The sequence below is a fragment of the Protopterus annectens genome, chromosome 3.part0 (genome assembly GCF_019279795.1).
Source record: "Protopterus annectens isolate FY-2018-M chromosome 3.part0, PAN1.0, whole genome shotgun sequence".
NCBI lineage: Eukaryota > Metazoa > Chordata > Ceratodontiformes > Protopteridae > Protopterus > Protopterus annectens.
Window position 1 is genome coordinate 15071327 of NC_056731.1, and position 24479 is coordinate 15095805.

Below are 24479 nucleotides of genomic sequence, written 5' to 3' on the forward strand. Positions count from 1 at the left end.
ATGGATGGCATGGCCCCCCCCCATTGCGAGGTGATCCCCCTGGACTGCATCAGCACACTGATGGGCATTGTTAAGCAGGTCAGAACAATGATGCCGGACCTGCTCATAACTGCAGTTGTGCAGTCCGACATCATTGACCCTATGGACTAGGTTGTTCCACAGGGCGGTCCATTCCTGCTGCTCATGGGCAGCCTGGCCAAATGGGACAGGGAAGTGCTGGATTAGGTAGGTTAGCACTACTTCATTGTCAGCAGCTGAATATGATGGGAGCTGTCCATGTGACATCTTGCCTGAAAGACATAAAGATGGAAACAGGTCTGAGCAATTCATACAGCAAGGTTACCACAGTTCTTAATACACATCTCTGTCACCCCCCCCCCACCATATCAGCAGCAACAAATCTGTACACACAACTCAATAGGTATGGCTACAGCTTACCTACTAGTGGGACAGATATTGTATTGTACCACACTTTGTGCTATGTGTTTGTAGCCATGTTGCCTGTGTGGACACTATCATTGCTGGCCTGTTACAGACTATTCACCTGCATGCCATTGTCAGGGCCACTATGGTTTCATATATGCCTGTGGTATGCTTGCTATGTGATTGCTACACATCTGACATTCTATGTTATTGGGGATATCTATGCATGCTGTTGGACATGTTCCAGGATTGTGTAGGCTATTACTATCCACATATGTTCTATAACAGTGACACAATAGCATGTTTAGGGCACATTTACCAGCATAACCACCTCTTCAAACTCATCTGCCCATGTTACCAGGCCACATCACATGTGGGACCTACCCTGGGGCCTCCTCATGTACTGGTCCAGCACTACCTTCAGGTGGAACTATCTCAGAGGATGTTGGCCCCTCCCTGGGGGCACACGCAGACATGATCCTATCCCCCAAGGTCAGGTCCAGGGTCTGTTCCATAGTGGGCTCCACAGACACATGTGGGATGTGCTACATCACCTTGAGGCACCCAGTACACATTCACAGGGTCCATATGCTCCTCCTGCTCAGCCTACAGGCCAGGCACCTGCGGAACATGGACTGCTGTTGTGAGCAGCAGTGGGTGGGAGGCTTGTTCCCATTGTGTCCATATTGGGCCCATGGGGCTTCTACATAGCAGATCACACACACCATCCAGGGTGTTTACCCACCACATATGTCATATACTACCCCTGTAGGCTGTCCTCTATATCTACCAACCCGGACCACCTCCACAATTATACCTGCCATACTTCCCCATATTCCCATTCCCTACGTCACAGACAAGGGCAATGTGTTCCCAACAAGGGGTTCACATGTGACATACCCATCCATGTTGCACATACTGTCAGTTGTATATATCTGTGTGTATTGCTGTGTGTGCTGTTCCCTCATACATAGCATGCAGCACTGTGGTGGTAATGTAGGGGACATGTATTTACATACATATATGTGTTTGTGTGTGTGTTTGTATATATGTTGACATGTGCATATAGATATATATCTATATATGTGTAGATTTATATGATGCATATATGTGTTTATATATATGTCTACATATGGGTGTCTGTACATCTGTGGACAGACATATATATATAATACATATATATATAATATATATATATATACATATACACATATTCATACCTATATATAGGGTACATTCTGACATCAGGTCCACAATCTCAAAATCCCTTCCTGCACAGCTGCACTGTTGTGCCTTGCTACAACACAGACAGGTGCCACATATTGACACAGCCTAACATTATGGGGTATATGTAGGGCCAGATTGCAGGTAACCCTATTACACACCTATGGCATTTCAGCATGCTACAACACAGGTTAACCTCAGTGTCCTGCAAGTGGTGGGCTGTGGAACCCATGTGTCCATCATTATGGCATTACTTCTACCACCAGTTATTGGCCACAGTAATATACATGCTTTCCATTATACAGCACACACTATGATGGCTTACATCTTATCAGTCAGTGCTGCTCTGCACAGTTGACGGGTATTGCCCACTACCCACAGGGACAGACACTATTGTTCTTAGCAGTTCAGCTGAACATCATTACAACAATAACACCTGATAGAACATATAAATCATTCAACATCATCTATCCCATTATTATGGACCAAGTACTACAGTCAATTACATGCATATATACTTCACATACCTGTTGTGGGAATGAGGTCTGTTCTGGATAGTGTCCTTGTAAGGATTTTTTTTGTTCTCCTTTGGCTTTGCCTTTAGCCTGCTTTATTTCTTAATTTGTTTCCCTTTCAATTTGACTTTCTTTCAATCTCTCTCTCTCTCTCTCCCTCCAGTAAATGGATTGAGCTGCTTTGAATAGATTACAGCATGGCTTTTGTAGGTGATGCACATGATCAGGCGATGGCCTCTGCACCAATCAGTGTCCTTCACTTGCTACCTGCATGCAGCCTACAGTGTAGTACTTCCAATTACCACTGTCATGGCAACCCACTACTGTAAATCCCTACATCATGTAGGAGTGGTCACTTTACCTTTCCTGTATGGTGGACATCGTTCCTGTGTGTGGGCAGCAGTGTTGCAGACAGGAGATAGCAATACCTCTTACAAGAGAACTTGCACACTCAGGCCAGCTACATATGTGTATGAGTTTCCAAAACTACAGACAGAGTGTGAGTAGCGTTGTTGTATGCATTGTATAGCACCAGTGTTACAGGGTTTGTGTGTACATGCTAGGTTAACATGGAATACAGTCTGTCTGCATAGCTCTCAACTGTGGGCCTATCCACTTGATGGCCAGAGGTGTGCCTGTTATATTTTGTCTGTCCACCACACAGGTCTTGTGTCTGATATATCACTGGCAGTGTGTGTGTGTTGAGTGCTATCAGTACATAGCTACATCCTTTTGTGTTTCTAACTTCATATTCCTGACTAAGGGTATGTTGCAGACTATCTTGTAACACCAGTGACTTGCTTAGTGTATGACAACACTATTTCACATATGGGCCTGTGTTCCAGCCTCTGTCCTCCACCTACATACCAGGCTTTGTCCATATGACATGCTGTCAGGGTTTGTTATGCAGTGGGCTGTGAGTATGTCATGTTGCCATTCTTGCCATCATTCCAATGCTGTTGTGGCCCCCACACATATTTTGGGGTTGGGTCTATATATATGCAGGTTTCATCTACACAACACATGTGTGCCCTTATGCAGTCCAGAGGCCAGTGTATGTGACAGTGGTATATGGCCCTGTATGTCAGCCTATGGGGGGATGCACCATAACTTACCTAGGCTGTTACAACATGAGGGGGTATCAGGGGTATGCTGCATTAAGGTATCTGGATGTACATTACTATACAATTCACCTTGGGTAAATGCAGGCCTACTGCTTCCTGCCATACAGACTGTTCTGTTTGTCAGTGTGATTGTGATGGTGTCAGTTATGCCTTGTTATGTAACAGATACATCCCATTGTGTCAGCTGAGGTCTTTGCCCCCTAGGGATTGTGTACAGAGTGTAGATAGAGGCTGCTGGACTATACATCTGCATTACTTACTGCTGATTGATTGTTATCCTGTGGCCCAGTCTGTCTTTACTGTTATACTTCTTGAAGGCCTTGGCCTGGACAGCAACATATGTAAACCTTTCCAGAATACTGTATTAATTTATCTGTTTGACAATTGCATTACTCTGTTTATATGTATTTCAGAGTCTAAACAGCTATATGACATGGCATATACAACTGTAATAGTACACAAATATAGCTTTCCCATGTATGCAAACCTATGTGTGGTGTTATATCCTTTGACCTCTCTGTGGGTATATGTTGCAGGCAACAATTGTCATTTCAAAACTCAAAGCACCAACATTGCTCCTAGTATCAGTAAAGGCTGTCCCTCCATCAGTATCTTCTATTCAGAAGAATATATATCCATTCCAAATGATAAACGCAAGGCAGGCGCCAGGTACAAAACCATTTAATTCAAAATGTATTAGAACAAAAACAGTAAACAAGGCAGATTAAGCGCTTTCATCTCCCCTCGGGAGACTTCATCAGAATCATCTGCCACAATAACTTTCCACTTGTTATACTAGTTAATTTAACTCCATTGGTCAACCAATTAATTCAAAAATGACCCATATATTAATCCTTCATGGGTCAGTTGTAAGTTGTATATCCTTACAAATATGAATACATACAAAATATATAAAAAATATACATATAATATTGGTTATATATATATTGTGTGTTGTAGCAAATTAGCTCATACTTCATAAATGCAGACCAAAAAACTTATATAAGCATGAACCCAACAGTGTAAAACCTAACAAAATAAAAATATATATTGATGGTATAGTACTCCTCTTGGATATAATTGAACCACCAATTCCCTGAGAGAAAAAATCTAATGCACCACTTGTTAAAAGCTGATAAATAGTTATCATACTTGTACAAAAATATATGAAAAATAAATATATATATAAAATATGTATGTAAATAAATATATAATGTATACATTGTGCAAATATTTTGTAAAATACTTTGTAAAATATTAAATATTAAAACTGTATAATTTAGTTGGTAAAAAGTTATTCATATGTGGAATAAAAAGTTGTTTATGAAATATTAAATATAAAATATTAAATAAATATTACCAGTTAAGCAATGGGTATAAAATAGTAACTATTAACAATTATGTGATAATACTATTAATATTAGTGTAAATTTTATGTACCCTTTGTAAAGTATGACTACCCTAAGTGCCTTATTCCCATAAGTATCATTATTAGTGTTCTGGGTTATAAATCACACCTTTCTGGATTAGCTGAAAGTAATTTCAAAGCAGGGGTGATGGAAACATGGTCATTCAGGCCAGGACTGTTACATGCATCCAGCCTTAGTTGCCAGATCATTTCTCGGAATTCTAATTGGGTCTTCCAATCACCCCCTCTCTCACCATGCCTAACTTCCTCTAACACCCAAAATTTATAATCTGCATCTTTGCATGTCAACAAGTGTCTGTATAGGGCATTATTGTCATTCTTCTTAATATCGTATATGTGTTCGTATATGCAAAGTCTTAGATTACGCTCTGTCCTTCCAACATAATATGCCCAACAGACCTTACAGTATACTAAATATACTACTCCTTTCTTATAACAACTGGAATACATTTTACCCTTAATTTTGAAACTAATACTGGGTATATCTAATTATTTTGTTCCCGCTATGAAGGGACACTGGGAACACTTTCCACACTTGAAGGTGCCAAGTTTTTGACACGTCCCCCCTTTACAATCATCCTTTTTCTTCTCCAATATATTTTTTTAAGTTAAAATTCCTTTTAAAAATGTACCTCAATGGTTTTTGAAACACTTCCACTCTAGTAGGCATCCTACTAAACATACAAAAGGTAATTTATGCATTTTTTAATCCAACCTATTTCCATGTAATATGTCAGTGTCAAGTAGGGAAGTTGTGTTGTAATTTGTTCGGTATTACCCCAAATTTTCTTACTTCCAATAATCTCCCCACTGGTCAATAATGGTAGGTAAGTTGTACCCCATCCTTCCACTATACCTCTCTTAATAGGATTGATCAATTCATCGTGGTAGCCCCTCTCACCAAACATTTTATGTACAATATCTATTTCTTTCATGAATTCTATTTTATCTGTTGTCATTCTTGCTATTCTAACCATCTGCCCCTTGATAATATTATTTTTAAGATTGTATGGGTGATCACTCTCATAATGTAAATATGAGTTAGAATAGCATTCGTTCCTATATATACTAGACCTATAAACCTTATTAATGTAGTCTTTCTGTAACTTCACATCCAAGTAGTGTGCCTCATCTACACCAGCTTCATGTGTAACTTGTAAAAAACTTGTACTGTTGTTCAAATAATTCACGAATTCTGATATCAATTCATTGGTTCCTTCCCATAGAATGAATATATCATCCAAAAATTGGTAATACCCCAAAATATATTGGTAGAATACAGATTTGAATACAAATTGTTGCTCCCATTATAACATTATAATGTTAGTGTGTATGGGAGCACATGCTGAATCCATAGCCACCCCACCTGTTTGGTAGTATAGGTCCCCCTGAAAATAAATGTAATTATATCTTAGTACCAATTCCATGTTTTCTAAAACAAGTTTAAATTTATAAGAAGTCAGAAAATCGAAATCCTCCAGCATTTTTTCAAACCATGTTAGATCTTCCATATGGGGTATTACCGAAAACAAGTCCTTTACATCGATAGTGAGAAAAATAATATTATCTTTGTAAGGACTAGTACCAATTTTGTTTAAAAAATCCCATGAGTCCACCAATATGTGTGGGTATCTGGGATAAAAATTCTTTAGTTTTGCGTCCACATATATGGCCAATGGTTGGGTTTTGGATCCTTGTGAAGTGACTATAGGTCTCAGGGTGGATTGTCCACCCCCTTATGTATCTTGGGAATGCTAAAAATAGCTGGAATCACTGGCTTCGGTACTCTTAAAAAATGATATAAGTGTACATCTATCAATCCCTGCATCAAATTGTCCTCCAGTATCAAATTAATTTTTTGTAATAAATATTTAGTTAATGTCTTGATGCTATAACATATATATTATCTATGTTTAGTATGTCCAGCATCTTATTTGTATATTCCCATTGCTCCATTAATACCTCCCCTCCCCTTTGTCTGGTTTCATTTCCCGGATCCTACCATTCTCACTTAATTCTTTGAGCAAATTTCTGTCATTGGGCATTAAGTTAGAATTAATTTCTTTGGTCTTTCCATATTCTTTTCTAATCATACTGGTTACACACATCTCAAAATTCTGCATGTCCGGGTTAATGGGAGTTGTAGGTACTTCTCTTTCTTAATAGGTTACTCTGAGTGGAGTTTGATCAGCTTTAAATATTTGTGTCAAGTTTAATTTCCTAGTGAATAATTTTATGTCAAGCACTATATCTTCTATATTTGTTTTTTAACTGGCACAAATGTAAAACCTTTTAAAAATAACTTAAAATAGTTGTCATCAACAATCACATCTGCATAGTAATAAATGTTAAAATTATTTTGTGTGTGGACAGCAACCTTCCTCATATGTACAGTTTCACCATCTCCATCATCTGACTTGTGACCAAGTTCTACCACATAACCGCTGTGACTCCCTTTACTATTTTGTAATGAAATTTCTTTGGGGGAACAGTAATTTATCTCCTGTAACCCCTCTTCCCTTGTTGACGTGTATAATAGTTCCCCGTCACTTCTGCATAGGAAGGTTGTTGTATTAGATTCCGGATTCTCTCGGACCTCCTCGGTCTTCCCTCCCAAAGGGCTGTTCATTTCTTGGTTATCATTCTCATATTCTTGGAATTGACTGTTACTGTTGTTATATTGCGTATTGTAAATGTTTTTCTCCCTGGACCCCATGTATTCTCTCTCTTCCCAATATCGGTGGTTAGTGGTGTCCCTATACCTACCACCAAAGTCCTTTTTCTTGTTTTCACAATAATAAGCCCTCCGTTGTTGGTATTCTTGTATCTCTCTCTCTAATTTAGATATCTTTCTTTTGTGGTTCTTTGTCATTAAGTTATCTACATCCTGTAAAATTCACAAATATACATTCTTGTACTCCACAATGTTAAACAATAGGTCTGCATTTATAGCCTTATTGAGTTTATCAATATCACTTTTGCATTGCTCCATTATTATTTCATTATTTCTTATCAAAGCCATTAGAATGGAAATTCCACAATCATTAAGTATGTTTGTAACAATTTTAAAAAATTCAGTATCCTGGTTTGTATTATTGGCAAACTTGTTCAATCTTAAGCCTTTTGGCACAATTTTCTGCTCAATACATTTACTAAAATATCAGTTATCTAAAGCTAATGCTTTATAATGGGATAATTGTGCTTTAAAAGTCTTACATTTGTCCTTATAAGTGACTTTTTCCATCCGGTTCCGTCCTCCTTCTCTCTCTGTATTTGTGAAAGATTTTTCCAGCCACTGGTAGAAATCCACATGGGCATATGCATTTAAATGCCCCAGGTCACATTCGTCGTCCGTTCTATGATTTTGAATCATAGACGGCCGTGAATTACAGCCATTAACTCCTATAGACTTCCCCTGCACTCCTTCTCTCCTCCTGGGTATAGCAGACCTCTCGTCTCCAGCGTCTGACATCATCACTGTTTAAACCGTCTGTTTGGGGCTAATCTGCGCACAAGGTATTACAGTTCCAGTATCAGGAAGTAGCATATTCATCTGTGAGTGGGTTTGTATAACCCTTATAAGCTCGTTCAAGCAAGGAACTGTTGTCCATTTTTGTGGGGGTCTCCTCGTTACCCAAAACAGCATCAGAAACACGTAAAACTGGTAATCCACACAAGCACAAGACAAAGACAAAGCTCAAAGCACCAACACTGCTCCTAGTATCAATAAAGGCTGTTCCTCCATCCGTATCTTCTATTCAGAGGAATATATATCCACTCAAAATGATAAACGCAAGACAGGCTCCACGAACAAAAGCATTTAATTCAAAATGTATTAGAACAAAAACAGTAAGCAAGGCAGATTAAGCGCTTTCATCTCCCCTCGGGAGTCTTCATCAGAATCAGTTGCCACAATAACTTTCCACTTGTTATACTAGTTAATTTCACTACATTTTTGAATTAATTTGTTGACCAATGGAGTGAAATTAACTAGTATAACAAGTGGAAAGCTATTGTGGCAGATGATTCTGATGACGTCTCCCGAGGGGAGATGAAAGCGCTTAATCTGCCTTGTTTACTGTTTTTGTTCTAATACATTTTGAATTAAATGCTTTTGTTCATAGAGCCTGCCTTGTGTATATATATTCTTTTGAATAGAAGATACTGATGGAGGGACAGCCTTTATTGATACTAGGAGCAGTGTTGGTGCTTTGAGTTTTGTCTTAACAATTATGTCCAGTTGGTAAGGTGGCAACTATAGGCATAGTGGCTGTTCAGTATTGTGTGCACCCTCTACATGTATCTTCCTATACATATCTGTGTGTGTATATGTGTAGTTACACACATATATATATATATATATATGTATCTGCATATATGTGCCTGTGGATATGTATCTTAGGAATGTTAATTGCTTACACATTGTACATTCCCTATGGTAGTCAGACTGTACTGCATGATATGTTACTGATACCAGCCTGACATCATACAGGTGGGATGGAATACTGTTAACATCTTGTGCCCATGTTGTGTCAGGTCCTGGTTATGGGATTTGCAACAGTTGGTATTGTATTGCAGAGAAGACATGTTTGGCTGTGGGGGGGAATATCTATACATTCAAGACGTATGTGGCTTAAGCCCCCCACCCCCATTAACCGTGCATGTGGTCATATATGTTTTTGTTATGATCCCTTTTATATCTATAGATATATGTCTGTATATAGATATATAGATATATATGCTTACATATATATATATATATATATATATATATATATATATATATATATATATATATATATATATAGATATGTATATATCTATTTAGATATAAATATATATAAACACACATACATCTATATGTTTAAATACATTTCCTGTACTGTTGAATGACTGTGCTGGATGATATGTTTGTGAAAACATCAGGGTTATGTATATTTCACATGGCTTAGTGGTAAATCACTTTGACTATGGTGTATAGGATCCTGGGTTTGAGCCTTGCAGAGGCTATTTATTTTGTTGCTGGGCATAACAAGGGTTGTTGGATAAAGAGTGACTAAGGCAGTTTTAAGCAGTTATAAGCAGGTTTGCATGGGTTTGCGTGGAGGTAAGCACTGCTAACTTCTGGTTACAGTTTCTTTTTAGCTTCTCAATTGCTTAACCTATGTGGGCATTGCTTACCCCCACGCAAACAGGCTTGAACCTGCTTACTGCTGCTTAAATGTACTTGCTCCTGCTTACCCCCGTACTAATTTCTTTAAAAGAAAAGAAAAAAGGGTTCATAGGAAAGTGGTGAAAAAGGAGCACAAAGAGGGAAAGACAGTAGGGAAAATAGCCAAGGATGTGCAGGAAGGGTGTAGGGAAGGTCCATAGCTGCACATTTCTTCTACAGCAACAGTTGTGCATATACACTGAATTTTGAGGTAGATTTGGACACTCAAACCACTGAGAGAGGGGTGAGGACAACAATAATATGTTAGTGATGCCAATTAGACCACATTACATGTGCCCAGTGGACATGTGAGAAACTGACAGCTATGTATGGGGCGAGATTTTTTTTTGGGAACAGATTGCCCTTTTTTTTATTTTTCAGGTGAGAGTGGGATGTTGGGGAGGGATAGTTTGTATATTTGGGGAGGTAGGTTGGGTTGGTTAACAGACAAGACAAGATGCATACAGGGGCAGTATATGACACGTGGGGAGTATACACCTTGATGGGGAGGGTTGTTGGGAAATCTGAAGCCCATGAGCCCCCTAGTGGAAACAGTGGGACTGAGGTCCCCATCCATGGGCAGTCACCACTGCACCTTCACAGCCCCGGAGGTGGTTGTGCTGGGAGATGAGTCAGAGAGCCAGGCCAATCCTCTAGTCGCAACACGCAGCCTTCGAGCTGGCATACCAGATCTCCAAACTGCTGGTTGAGCTCGCCATGCACCACGGCCCGGACCTGGTGATGGGTGACAGGTTCCTGTCCACGCCTGGTCCCGAGGGGGTGAACCCCATCCCCTGAGGTGATTCCACCCGAAGGTGGTGTAGGACCAATGGACGAGGCTGTCCCGGGTTGGGCCCCAGACATGCTGGTGCCTGGTGCCATGGCCAGCTGAGGTGGGATGGGTGGGTCTGCTGGGACTCACATTCCCATACGTGCTATGGTGTTTATGTTTTATCAACATATGTGGGTTAGTAATAGTAAACACATTCCTGAATTAGGTATAACAGCATGCGTAGATATTCCCATTAACCCAGACAGCAGATATGGAACAGTTGCATAGCAAACAGAACACATGCATATATGGGACCACAGTGGTAATTACAACAGCATGCAGGTACATTGATGGCACCATGCCACCAATTTGGAGGATTTCAACATAGCACATGCATAGAAACAGATTTAAATAATTAGCAAACAATAGGACATATGTCCCAACATTACAGTTAAGTCATCACGTACCAGTTGAGTTGGGTATTTCGTTTATTGTTGCAGATATGGTTGGGGGGGGATGTCAATTAACAACTAGTATATTCCTGTAGTTCGCATTACTTTCCTAGTCAGTGGTGTTATCTGTATCTTACAAGCATTAGTACACTACCCTATTGCCTTAGTTTGGACAGTGGTATGGCTGTCAACAACTATATACATGAACTGGTTTTACCTGCAGTATACACCTCTTAGATGGTATACCTGTGGAGGAATTGTTTGTTAACACTAACTGTTTCTACATATACTCCCAGATTCCAGGTTGATGTTATGCACATACCTGTCCATCTCTTTTTGCACAGACTCTGGCCATGGCTTGATCACGTGCAGGTGAACCAGGACATATGTAGACTATTCAAAAAACACCAACAGCAAGAAAATATATAAGAAATACAAATTCACCAGCTCATCACCAGCACTTCTTTAATTCAAAATAGCAATCTGGAACCTCGGCAATTCGCCTTCATGGATCACAATACATTTAAATTTCAAGCAGATATATATACACACACATATCAAGTCATACAGCTGTCATTAATTAACTAATTATGTGTTAAACATTTAAAGTAACAACATTTATATAATTAAACAGATAAATATCAGTGTTAAATATAATAAATAAATACACTAATTAACACTGTAATCCATATCAAAATACAAAAATACAAGAATAAATACGGAATGTCGAACAATAAAATGTTAATTTAAATACCCAATTCCTGATTCAAATCAAAAGGCTTTAATGTCTTATACTTTAAGATCATCCTAGTTTCTAGCTCAAGCAGTTTACTTACATAATCACCCCCTCTAGACAAAAAGGGCCTACCAAGCACACTACATTTTAAACTACTTGGGGAATCAAATTAAGCAATCAAATTTAAAATCAAATTTGTATTTTGATATGAATTACAGTGTTAATTAGTGTATTTATTTATTATATTTAACACTGATATTTACCTGTTTAATTATATAAATGTTGTTACTTTAAATGTTTAACACATAATTAGTTAATTAATGACAGCTGAATGACTTGATATGTGTGTATATATATCTGCTTGAAATTTAAATGTATTGTGATCCATGCAGGCGAATTGCCGAGGTACCAGATCGCTATTTTTAAAGAAGTGCTGGTGATGTGCTGATGAATTTGTGTTTCTTATATGTAGACTATTGCCCTATTATACCATGACCCCCCATTAATATTCCAAAACGTGCACGCTGATTGGCCAGCGTGCACGTTGTAAATCGACTTATACTAATGGAAAAAGGTCCGGTCGCCCGGACTTTTCCCATTAGTATAAGTCTCTTTTAAAACACTGTCTCGCTATGTTAAAAGAGTTTAACATAGCGATACAGGTTTAAAAAAAGCAACGGAGATCTCCGTTGCTTTTTTTAAAGCTGTCTCGCTATGTTAAACTCCTTTAACATAGTGGCACAGTGTAAAAAGCAATGGAGATCTTGCTTTCTCCGTTGCTGCTTTTTAAACCTGTCTCGCTATGTTAAATGAGTTTAACATAGCGAGACAGCTTTAAAATAAGCAACAGAGCCGTTGCTTATTTTAAAGCTGTCTCATATGTTAAACCCATTTAACTATAGCTAAAAAGCAATGGAGATCTTGCTTTCTCTGTTGCTTTTGGTCACAGCTCTGATGTACTGCGTAGGCATGCAGTACATCAGAACTGCCCATGGATACCAGACAGCTGTGGAAGGGCAGCAAAGAGGCATTATACAATGCCATTATTTAAGAAAAGTAATTATTTCTTTTCTTAAATAATGTCATAGTTAATAGCAATAACCCGCCTGGGTGTGGGTAATGGGATTACCCACGGTTGTCTTTGTTTGGTCCCTCGGGCTTCACCCTCGGGACCAAACCACGCCAACCGTGGGTAAATCCCACATTACCCACACCCAGGCATGGGTTATTGCTATATTCAACCTTTAGTGACTTACAACACTCTTATACAGGATTTTCTAGACAGTTATATTATATAGCACAGTGTGGGTGACAGTGATGAGTGATACCTTATTATTCAGGGCAACTGCAACACTCACAATGCCATACAATACCAGAGTAAACAGTACCAGTACAGGGTATCAATCTTTTATTTCTGGGCACAGTGTTCATATCTGACAGACCTGTGGGAGCAATGTTTGTTAGCACTACCTGAATGTTGCCACACAAAGTACCAGATTCCACATTAATATTATGCACATACATCTCACTCTTTTACTGTACACACTCTGGTCACAGCTTGACAACATGGGGGTATAGATGGGACATACTTGGCTTACTACTCTCATAACAATTTGTGGAGTTGTTAGAGTGACATGTTTGTTCTTGTAGATGTGTGACAATCAGTTGCATTACTTGTTTGCTGCCTATACATCTGGGATCATCCAACAGATTTTCCAGGGGGACAGAGTGACAGGCAGTGGATATGGGCCCATTTACTGGACATTCTGGACATATCTGTACAGTTGTGGGGTATGATTCTGTATGCAGACTACTACCACTCTCAGGATTTGAACAATGGCTGTGTGTGCTAAAAATACAACAGTTCACATCTCAGTTGTGTGTGCTATTTGGATTTTGTTGTCTGTCTTTTCACTGTTTTCTGTCTAAGTCTCTCTCAGTTGTACCAAATGACCTCTGGGGATTACAACAGTCATATACAGACATTCCTATACATTTTATTTATGTTGCACAGTGTGGGTAACAGTGCTTAACACAACAGTACTATTAAGTAATTGCAAATCTGCATTACCATATGATACCAGAGTAAACACATGCAGTCCAGCAGTTAGACCATTACTGTCAGGCTATTATGCTTTTATTTACATACAACCTATATGAGACTCTTCCTGCCATATTCTCTGGTGTATGCACAGTACTTGCCTTAAACAATACAGGTTTTATACAGACAATTAACTTACTAATACTTTTAGATTTATTTCATATGACAGTACATACAAACATATTACTAACCTGCCTCGCATCGCAACCTCTCCAAGCGACATCTATGGGCTTTCTGGTTTGCAGCCTGCTCACTTGCCGCTGTGAAGGACATAAGAGGTATATTTAGCCATACCATACCATATCCATAATGTACATGAGCTGGCAATTATTACACATGTAGTGGAGTGATACTTACACACAGCTGGGACCTCCCCTGTTGTCCTAGCCTCTTGGATCCACTGATCCAAGAGATCCCCCTTTCACCGCTTCAGGTTGGCATAGTGATGCCTGACCTGCTCACCAGTTCAGGGTATGCCAGTGGCACTGGTAAGGTCACGGGCGAGATGGTCCCAGGCTTCCACTTTATATTGGGAACCCTGGTAGTGGCCCTGTAGCAGTCTCTGCTCATAGTCTTTGACAAGGAGTCTTGCCATGACTCTGGACTTATGGATGCCCCAGTGCTGTGCCCGAAAGTGTACACCCACTCTCATTCCAGACATGGTGCCTGCAAAGGGAAGCTACAACCAGTTATGAAATGTTTTCCTACCTGTTGGGTTTAAATATGGCAGATTTCCGGCACTTTGCCGTGACTGGACGGTTTTGAAAATGCTAAGCTATGGGCAAACCTGCTTACCTAAGGTTGGCATTGCTTAGAGGGGTATACTAATGAGCAAACTGAATTAGCTGGCCTACATATTGCTTACACCTACTAAGTTGGACTGTGCAATGCTTAGCATTGCTTAATATCTAATTTGCATTATATTTGCTTTTTGGCATTGATTTATTATTCATTACATATTATATATGTGTCTGGTATCCATTATTCATGTGTACTTATACTGTATGGGGTCCTTGTGTTTATTAGGGGACTTCAACACTTTATTACAATGACACCTCACATCTGGACTTAATGTAGTACTCCAGTTCACATATTTATGTTATGTAGTAGGTTATACAACATAAGACTGTATATAGATTCCTTTCACATGTTAATTATGATTTTCCTATAGTGAGGATTGTCTGTACTGCTATGATGGCTTAGTGGTTAACTACTGTGACTATAGTGTACAGGGTCCTGGGTTCAAGACCAGCAAAGGCTGTTTATTTAGTTTCTGGCCAGAACAGCGGCTTTTGCATACAGAGTGATTAAGGCATTTTAAGTACTTGTAAGTGGGTTTGTGTGAGGTTGCATGAGGGTAAGCTATGCTAAGCTTTTGTTAAATATGCTTACAGCGAGTTAGCTTCAATATTGCTTAACTTGTGTGCTCATTGCTTACCTCTGCACAAATGGACTTAAACCCATTGACTAGTGCTTAAATATGCTTACTCCCGCTTGCTACTGCTTAATAGTGCTTACACTTGCTTACCAGTGCTTACTCCTGCTTACCACTGCACTAATTTAGATAGTAGTGTCTAATGGTTCTTGTGAAGGTGGGAGATTTAGAAGCTGCATGGAGTTATCATTCATTACACATTTTACCTTCCATTTGTATCCCTGATTCCTGTGTACATATACTGTATGGGGCACGTGTGATTATCTGTGGACTTTGAAACATTATGACACTGACACCTCACATCTGCATTTAATGCAGTACTACATTTCACAAATATATGTTATTTGGTAGGTTATGCAACTAAAAATATTGGTCATAAAGAGATTTGACATGGAAAATGGAATGTGCTGTAGTGGGACTCGAACCTGGAATGAGTGCTCGTAAAGCAAATGCTCTGTCCACTACACTATTGATATACTGCTTCACTTGCATATATCTTGCTTTTTATCCTCTTCTGCCATTTAAGCTGCCTTAACTGTAGCTAAGCGATGGGCAACCCCATGCACCTTTGGTTAAATTTAATCTGTTTCATAAAAAAAATAAAATATCTTTATATTTTTTGTTTTAACTATTGCTCTTGTACACATGGGGAGATGTTGCTGGGGGTATGCGTACACCTTTGAGCAGTCCCGCTCATTCTTTTAGGACTTGTCTGCTGTTCTTCATTGCAGGGGCGTGTATATTCTGAGAGCTCTGCTCTCAGACACGCCCCCTGCACTCTTACATGCTCCATGTAAGATTAGGAGCTCAGGCAGCGAGCCTTCATTAATATGCATGTTGCACTGCCGTCCTGCTCCTAAACGTCCACTTCTGTGCAGAACTAAGCTAGTCCTGCATGGAAGAATAGTAAATCCAGGGGCATGTCTGGCATTAATGAATGACTGAAATCATCCATGATTTTTGAGGGCATTAAAAAGGAGATATTGTGTATGGGCTCACAACACAAGGACAAGTATGAAGTATGTCTTGTGTGTCTATGTGTGTGTGTGTGTGTGTGTGTGTGTGTGTGTGTGTGTGTGTGTGTGTGTGTGTGTGTGTGTGTATGGTGTGGAAGAGTGAATGAGTGGGGGTGCCTGCACTTACATGATGAGGTGACTACCACTGTTAACTACTACAGGAAATGCTGATCTGTACTCATAGAAGTTAAGAAGGATTCAAAGATATGCAAACTGGACAATAACAGGATCTTTTTTCATTGTAGCTAATGTGCCTCCAAATCACAATTCTGAGCTTTGCAGAAACAGGGCATTTTTACAGTAACCCTTATGAGCACTGGGGTTCTTTTTGAATCCCTGAGGTGGTATCTCCAAAATGTATACCTACCATGTCAAATTTGATTTTCTCTATGCAGGGCAGCATATGATTGATAGGTTACCACGAATACAAAATTATGTCCTAAACAGCTTCCTAAAACGGGGCAGTTATATAAAAACAGTAAATTTAAGTCTGAGAAAAATCAAAATGAACAAAATCATACATCAATGTGTGTTAGACTGTCATACGATTCTAGATCATCTATGAAAATTTATAGTTGTGCATGTGGCCCTTTAACATATCACATCAAAGACAAAAACTGAAACAATAAAGTAACATTAGTCCAGCAACTCTATTTTAAGTAAAGCTGCTGCATTGCTAATGTTTCATAATGACACATACTGAGACTTGTCTCCTTAGCACTGAACACATTTTAAATACATTTAACTTACAAGCCATCACAAATGGAAAACGTTAGAAAAGAATCACAGAAAACATGTATAAAAATAATTTTTGCAAGGGGTGCAATTCGCAGCATGAGTAATTTATCTCCCCACCCACACTCGTAAATATAGTCACTTTCTGAATTTGCAGGAAGTCAGACTACAAATAAAAGTAGCTTTACAAAATAAGTCACATTTCTTCTTTACCTCGAATCACCCAACCTCAGAGACACAAGCACATCATGTGCAGTAGATTATTTACCTGACAGTAATACACAATTCTGCCAAAATATACCTGATGACTCCAGTCTTGACAAAATGAGACATAATACAAGAAAGTTATCCCTTTGTTAATTTTGCTTAATCAGTTTTAAATAAAATATACAAAATATAGTTTAATTATCATTAAAAAGCCATCTCATTGTCTCTATCTCAGACTAAGTCATCAGTTTTTTACATATGGTTATAATTTTAGAGAACATAGAAAAAGGTGTTTTTGATCAAGGTACTAAATTACATTTCAGATATTTAGGTGAATTCACTGATAGCTGCTAAGCAAATGGTAGCCCCTTTCTTCACCTTTATATAAAGCAGGAGGTTGTTTTTCTATAAAACTTGGATTTTAATTACCTTTAAGAGAAAAAAAAACAGAGTTAATTATACTGAAGAAAGACTCGTTGAACAGAAATGCAACAGGATGAGTACCGCCATTCATCTTCTGTTGTGTATAGACATTGTAATCATGAAAATGCTAAATCTTGTATGCTCAGTTTATAGCTTCTGTATTAAATAAAATACTGCCAATAAAAATATAACCATAAATAATAATGAACTCTATAATTTAATTAAATTGACAATACACAAGTACAAACGACTATTTATTTATCCACCTTTGCTAACCTGGTAGGTGGGCTAGCCTAATAACCTGTTTCAACAATTTTCTGTATCAGGACCATCATAATTAACTTGCACTGAACATTTATATGCACGGTATTATTTTCTTCTTCAGATTTCCAAAGACTGGTACACATTTGTAGTGAACAATTGCAATTAAGTTTATACACCTTTTGCAGCTATATTTGCAAGACTCGTGTTCTTATAAAGAATTTTCACAATACTGTTTTATAACCTAGAAGATCACAATATAAAGCAGGAATAATATTTATACTTAGTTGCTTTGAGGACTATTATATAAATTTTGGTTGACTGTATCAACCAAGTTTTTCCACACAGGTTTATTTGACTGTAGTGGGTGTTCATTTCTTCAGATTAATACTATAGCACTGTATAGAAATAGTTATGCTACCTCCAGGACGAGTGTTGTTATCCATTTTTAGTATCCACTGTCAGCGTTACAAGTCCATTTATATTCTTCTGCTAGATGCTGGTTGAAATTCTCCCTAATAGTTGCACAGTCTGCATTCTTTCTTATTTCTTATGGCAGTGACTTCCAGGTTGAAAGGATAATTTATTAAAGACCCTTTCATCTGTAGCAAATACGAATTTTGTTTTGAATATCGTATGTAGTGTACAAAAGGATCATAGAGATAGCTTTACATTAATCAGAGGATAGCGACCACAGTATACTAGTTTATTTGTTGGTGAAATGAGTAGCATATAGGCACTAGCTATTATTATAAGCAAGATTGAGTTGCCTAGGGATAAGCAGTGGTGTTTTCTGCTATGTGATTTTGAAATGACAAGTCATGTTTTGTCACTGTTTACAGAGTTCTTGTATTTTGTGAATAGTTTAGTGCTATACTATAGTACTTATTCTGATTTCACAGCTACATATTTACTATGTGAGGAGAATGACAACTGTTAAGTATTAGATCAAGATATCAATGTTGTGTAATTTGGCTGTGTGAGTACTGTGTGGGTCTATTATTTTTTATTTTAAGGTTATTGCAAAGTCTGTGTGATGGTTCAAATGTTGTCATGCTGTTTTATTGCAATTAATGATTATTTTTTTTAACACAGGACACAGTTTCAGTGTACCTTAAATTCTCTGTAGGTGATCTTGTAACATTTAGTCATGGAAGAGTAAGATGCCATCATCATAAATATGTAGTATTGAATTTAAGGAGGAGGAGGAGATCATCTGAAAAGTTATTAATGAATGTTGAAAATAAAAGTGGCCCCAGGACTGATCCCTGAGGATCTCTAGCTTGGAATATGCTGAATTAGAGGATGTGTTAAAAAAGACAATCTTAAATATTATTTTGGCTAGACAGATAGAAAAACATTTTATTTCCAAATCTCAAATGCCAAATTTTCTTGTGATAATGGTAATAAATGGGCATGAGCTACAGTTTCATTTTTTTTTAGACTGATGCATATAGCTCTTATTAGGTTTACCTTTCCTATAGCATTATAGATGTGGTTAGTAACTACATATAGTTGTGACTGTGCTGCAGCCTGCAAAAGCTATGCTGATTGTTTGCAAGCATGCCATATTCACTAATATAGTCAAGGAACTAATCAGAGATGCTTCCTGAATATTTCAGTTAGGAGGAGATCTTGGCTACTGGTCATTTGAGATCTTGGGGTGATATGACTTTTGTGACTGGGATTATGTGTGCCTGCTTTTACTGATGCAGGATGATAGTGATGATCAGTGTGAGGTTGTATGCATGTGTTAAAGGCAGACTGAATACATGTAATCCATGCTAAATAACATGGGTGCTGTCTTTGAAGGCCAGAGCATTTGGACTGGTCAGGGTTTTCAAGTTATTGCTGGATCTGTCTCTATTTAAATGTTCTAAAATGAAATTTTAGCAAACCTAGACATTTACAGTTTGAAGAGGCTATGAAAGAATATTATTTAGAAAGGCACTTGTGTCAGTTTGCATAAGCATGGTATTTGGAAAGGCATTTGTATTTAGTTTGTAAAGCAGCAGAAATTAGTTTTTGATTTGTTTAAAAAATGAAGTCTATTAATTTGGTAGAAGTTTCGTCAGAACCAATGCCATTTGCTAGTGGTTTAGTGGCTTCCACCATAATTTTGTAGCCCTCTACTGTACTCTGCTTTAAGGTGGTAGAATACATAGAGTTTCTCTACATTACTGGGATCTGCCACATATGATTTCTTTCAGGAGCATTCTTAGCTCCTAGTTCAGCTAGAGGAAATGTGTACCTTTTGGCCTTAAACCTCTACATGGAAATAAAATGCCTCCTCTTTTCTTGATGTACTGGAAAATATTAGGGTTCAACAAAACACCCTAATAATGGGCAATTTCAACTACCCCACCATTAACTGGGAAAACTACTCATGTACCAACTCCTTCACACAACGCTTTCTGAAATTCATAAACTCCAATGCCCTGGATCAACTTATCCACACCCCCACCAGGGGAAACAATATCCTAGACCTAGTCATTACCAACATGAGTGACCTGTGTTCCACACCTGAAGTCAACTCCTCATTGGTCCGATCTGACCATAAGTTAATCACCCTTGATATCAACATCCCGCCCCCACCTCCCATTAAGGAAACCACGGTAAAAAATTTCTCCAAAGCCAACTTCATGCTTCTTAAGACAGAAGTGGTGAACTTCATGACACCCATGCAAATGGGCAATACAGTTATGACTGCTGAATCCTACACAAATGCATTCTATAAACACTTACATGAGTGCATGGATCGTGCTATCCCAAACAGAACCAAGATGCTATCCTCCAAAAAAAGGAAGCCAATCTGGTGGTCCCCTGCCATAAACAAACTCTATAACAGAAGGAAGAAATTGTTGCAAAAGAGAGTAAAATCCCATGAGTGGAGGAGCTCCCTGGTCAGCCTCAGTAAGAAGCTGAGATCCCTTATAGGATCCTCCAAAGCTAGCTACAAACACAAAATTGCCACTGATTCTAAGGACAACCACAAATCATTCTATAGCTATGTCAAGAATCTCAATGGCAACACCCAGATCTGCTCTGAGTTACAGCACAACATCACGAAAATTACAGAAACAACTGATATTGCCAACATCCTGGGAGATAGGTTCAGTGCTAACATTACCTCACCACCACCCACTAAAGGGCCCATATCTATACAGGAAGAATGCAGAGTTCCTGTAATCACAACTATGCAGGTAAAAGCTGCACTCTCTAAAGCCAAAAACACAGAATCCATGGGACTGGACAACATCCTAGGCTGCATTTTACACGAACTTCAGAACGAACATGCTCCCCATCTAAGCACCATGTTCTATCATAGCCTCACATCAGGCTTTGTGCCCACTGAATGGTGTACAGCAACAGTTATCCCACTCCACAAAGGGGGAGCCACCACTGATCCCGGGAACTGTCACCCTATTAGCCTGATGAGCCTGGTCTGCAAGGCCATGGAACGTATCATCATGGAACTCATAAACAAAGACATTGGTAACCTCCAAACTCTGGATCCCACCCAGTTCGGGTTTGTGAAAGGCAGATCATGCCTCCTGAACCTGATCGACTTCTTTGAGGCAGTCACTAAAGCTGCAGATGAGGGTAGGGTGGTTCACACAGCCTATCTTGACCTCGCTAAGGCTTTCAACACCATCCCCCATTCTGGAATTATAGCTAAACTCACTAAACTAGGTATAAATCCCTGCATCACAAGATGGGTTGCCAAATGGCTCACTGACAGAACCCACACTGTAAAATTTGCACACTCTAAATCTGACCTCACACCAGTGACAAGTGGAGTACCACATGGTTCAGTCCTGGGACCTCCCCTGTTTGATATCTACTTCTCTGAAGTACAGGCTAACACAGAAGGCCTCTGATTAATGAAGTTCATAGATGACTGCAAACTAGGAGCCATAGTCGAGTCCCCAGATGATGTGAAAATCCTACAGAAAGGCCTCGCTGAGACAGATGCCTGGTGTCAGAGCCATGGCCTCAAGCTCAATGCCAAAAAGTGCATTGTCATCCCCTTTGGTAAAAACTCTGTACCCATGAACTACTACATAGACAGCAGTCTACTTAACACCGAATGTGTGATAAGAGACCTTGGGACCCAGGTGGACAGTAGTCTGTCCTTTGATAGTCACATCACCACAGTAGTCAGGAAGTCCTTCTACATAGCACACCTCATCATAAAAAGGTTCTCATCCAGGAAAAAGGAGGTCATTGTTCCCCTCTACTCAACACTCATTAGACCCATTATAGAGTACAACGCCCCTTTTGGAATGTACCTCACAAGACATCTGCAGCAGCTGGAAAGGCTACAGAAGTACCTCACAAAGAGGATTACTGGCCTCAAACAGATGCCGTACACTGACTGTCTCAAAAACCTCCAGCTTTACTCTGTAGCATATCGCCTACTCCGAGGTGATCTCTGCCTAACATATAAAGCTATGTCAAACCCAGAGATGTTGGACATGCTACACGTAAATAAATCCCAATCCCTCTGAGCTACACACTCTAGGGACCTAAACCTTGTCACCACAATAAACAGGACATGCTGGAGGGATAGATTCCTGTCCCAGAGACTTCCCATACTCTGGAGCAGGCTACCCATCTATGTCAAGCAAAGTTCTTCATTAGCACTCTTCAAGAAAAATCTTGATGAGTGGATGGGAAATAGAAAATACACCCCAAGGATCACTTCTGTGTCTCTGCTCGACAGTGGCACAGGAAAATAACTTTCTTGGGTGGCGTAAGCCAGGGAAACTTGTTGGCTTGGCTTACATAGGCCCTTGGGCCGATAGCCTAGTACCTACCTATGAACACAAGATAAGATGTTGCACAAAATAATACTGTGGTTGTGTTAGTGCCTTATTGAATGGGCATCTAGCTAATTACTCAATTAGTAGTCTGATTTCCATAGTTAAAGGACATGACCATACTCATTTCAACAAAGGTAGGATCACTGAATCTTTGAATGACAACGATTACATTATTGGACAATTAATCTCTTTAAGATATGTGGGAGACCTGTTCTTGTTGATGGTTGTTTGGAATGTTTGTGATTATTATATGAAGTAGCATAGATGCATTGGTTTCTGGGCATGGTCTGCTGGGGCTCTTTCCTATTTGGGAAAGCGTATACAGGTCTAAGATTCATCTGAGACAATCTTTATTGTATCCCTGCCAGTTACAGTTAAGGTGTCCTAGCATGATTAGTTGTTTACATCAAAACAAACAGAATAAGTTTGCAATGTGATTTTTGATTAGGTTAAATGATGATTGGGTGAGGTATATATATATATATATATATATATATATATATATATATATATATATATATATATATATATATATATATATATACATAGTACCTCATATATGTATATGTGCATCTCTCTCTCTCTCTCTCTCTCTCTCTATATATATATATATATATATATATATATATATATGTGTGTGTGTGTGTGTGTGTGTGTGTATATTTATATATATTTTTTCGAGCCATGGTAATTTCCAGAGTCAGATTTGCAGAGAGTTTTACTGACAAGAGAAGCATGACTGGATTGGGATTTTTTAACAAATAGGTGTATCTTCTCCACCTGAGCATTCACTGAGCCTATTATCATGGAAGGAGAGTTTATATTTGTGACACCCATGCACTGGCCCAGCAATCAAGGAACCTCAGTCCTCACCACTAACACCAGTGAGGGATGTCCATATAGAGAAAGGATAATAAATACACACACAGTAATATACAACTTCTCTTAAGAGCACACAGAGATCAGTCAGTCTGTGGCTGGTTGCTCCCTGTCTCTCTAGGTCCCCAATAAGACTCCCCACTGGCACAGCTGTAGGGTCCAGATCTCAGCCAGCTGGGCAAGCTAAAACCTCCAACACCCTCTCTGTCCAAACAGTGCTTTGTGTCCCTACCCAAGTAGCTGACACACACAAACTTTGAGATAAGAATTTATACAACCACACAGACACTGCTGGGGCAGGCTGGCACAGGTTCTCCAGCTGTGCCCCTTTTACCCTGACTATATGGTAGAAATCACTGCCACCACCCAGCTAATATTTATCAGCTACTCAAAGGCCCTTATGAAGGGTGTCCAGTTATTACTGTGCAATATTAATCCAAATGGTAAGTGTGACTGAGCAGTCAAGGCTTATTAGAGTGTCTTGGTACGGTATCACTATATACATGCAATGTACTCTAGAGCTTAAATTAACTCTACATAAAACAGCCACAGTTGAAAGGTTTAAAAATATTTAATAATAAATAATAAAAACACAAGACAATACTTTTTACTACACAGTGGTAGTCAAGAGTTCATAGATCACAGAGAAATACTTAAAATAATACCGTAGAAAAGTTCTGACATCACAGAAAAACACTTAGTCTAATCT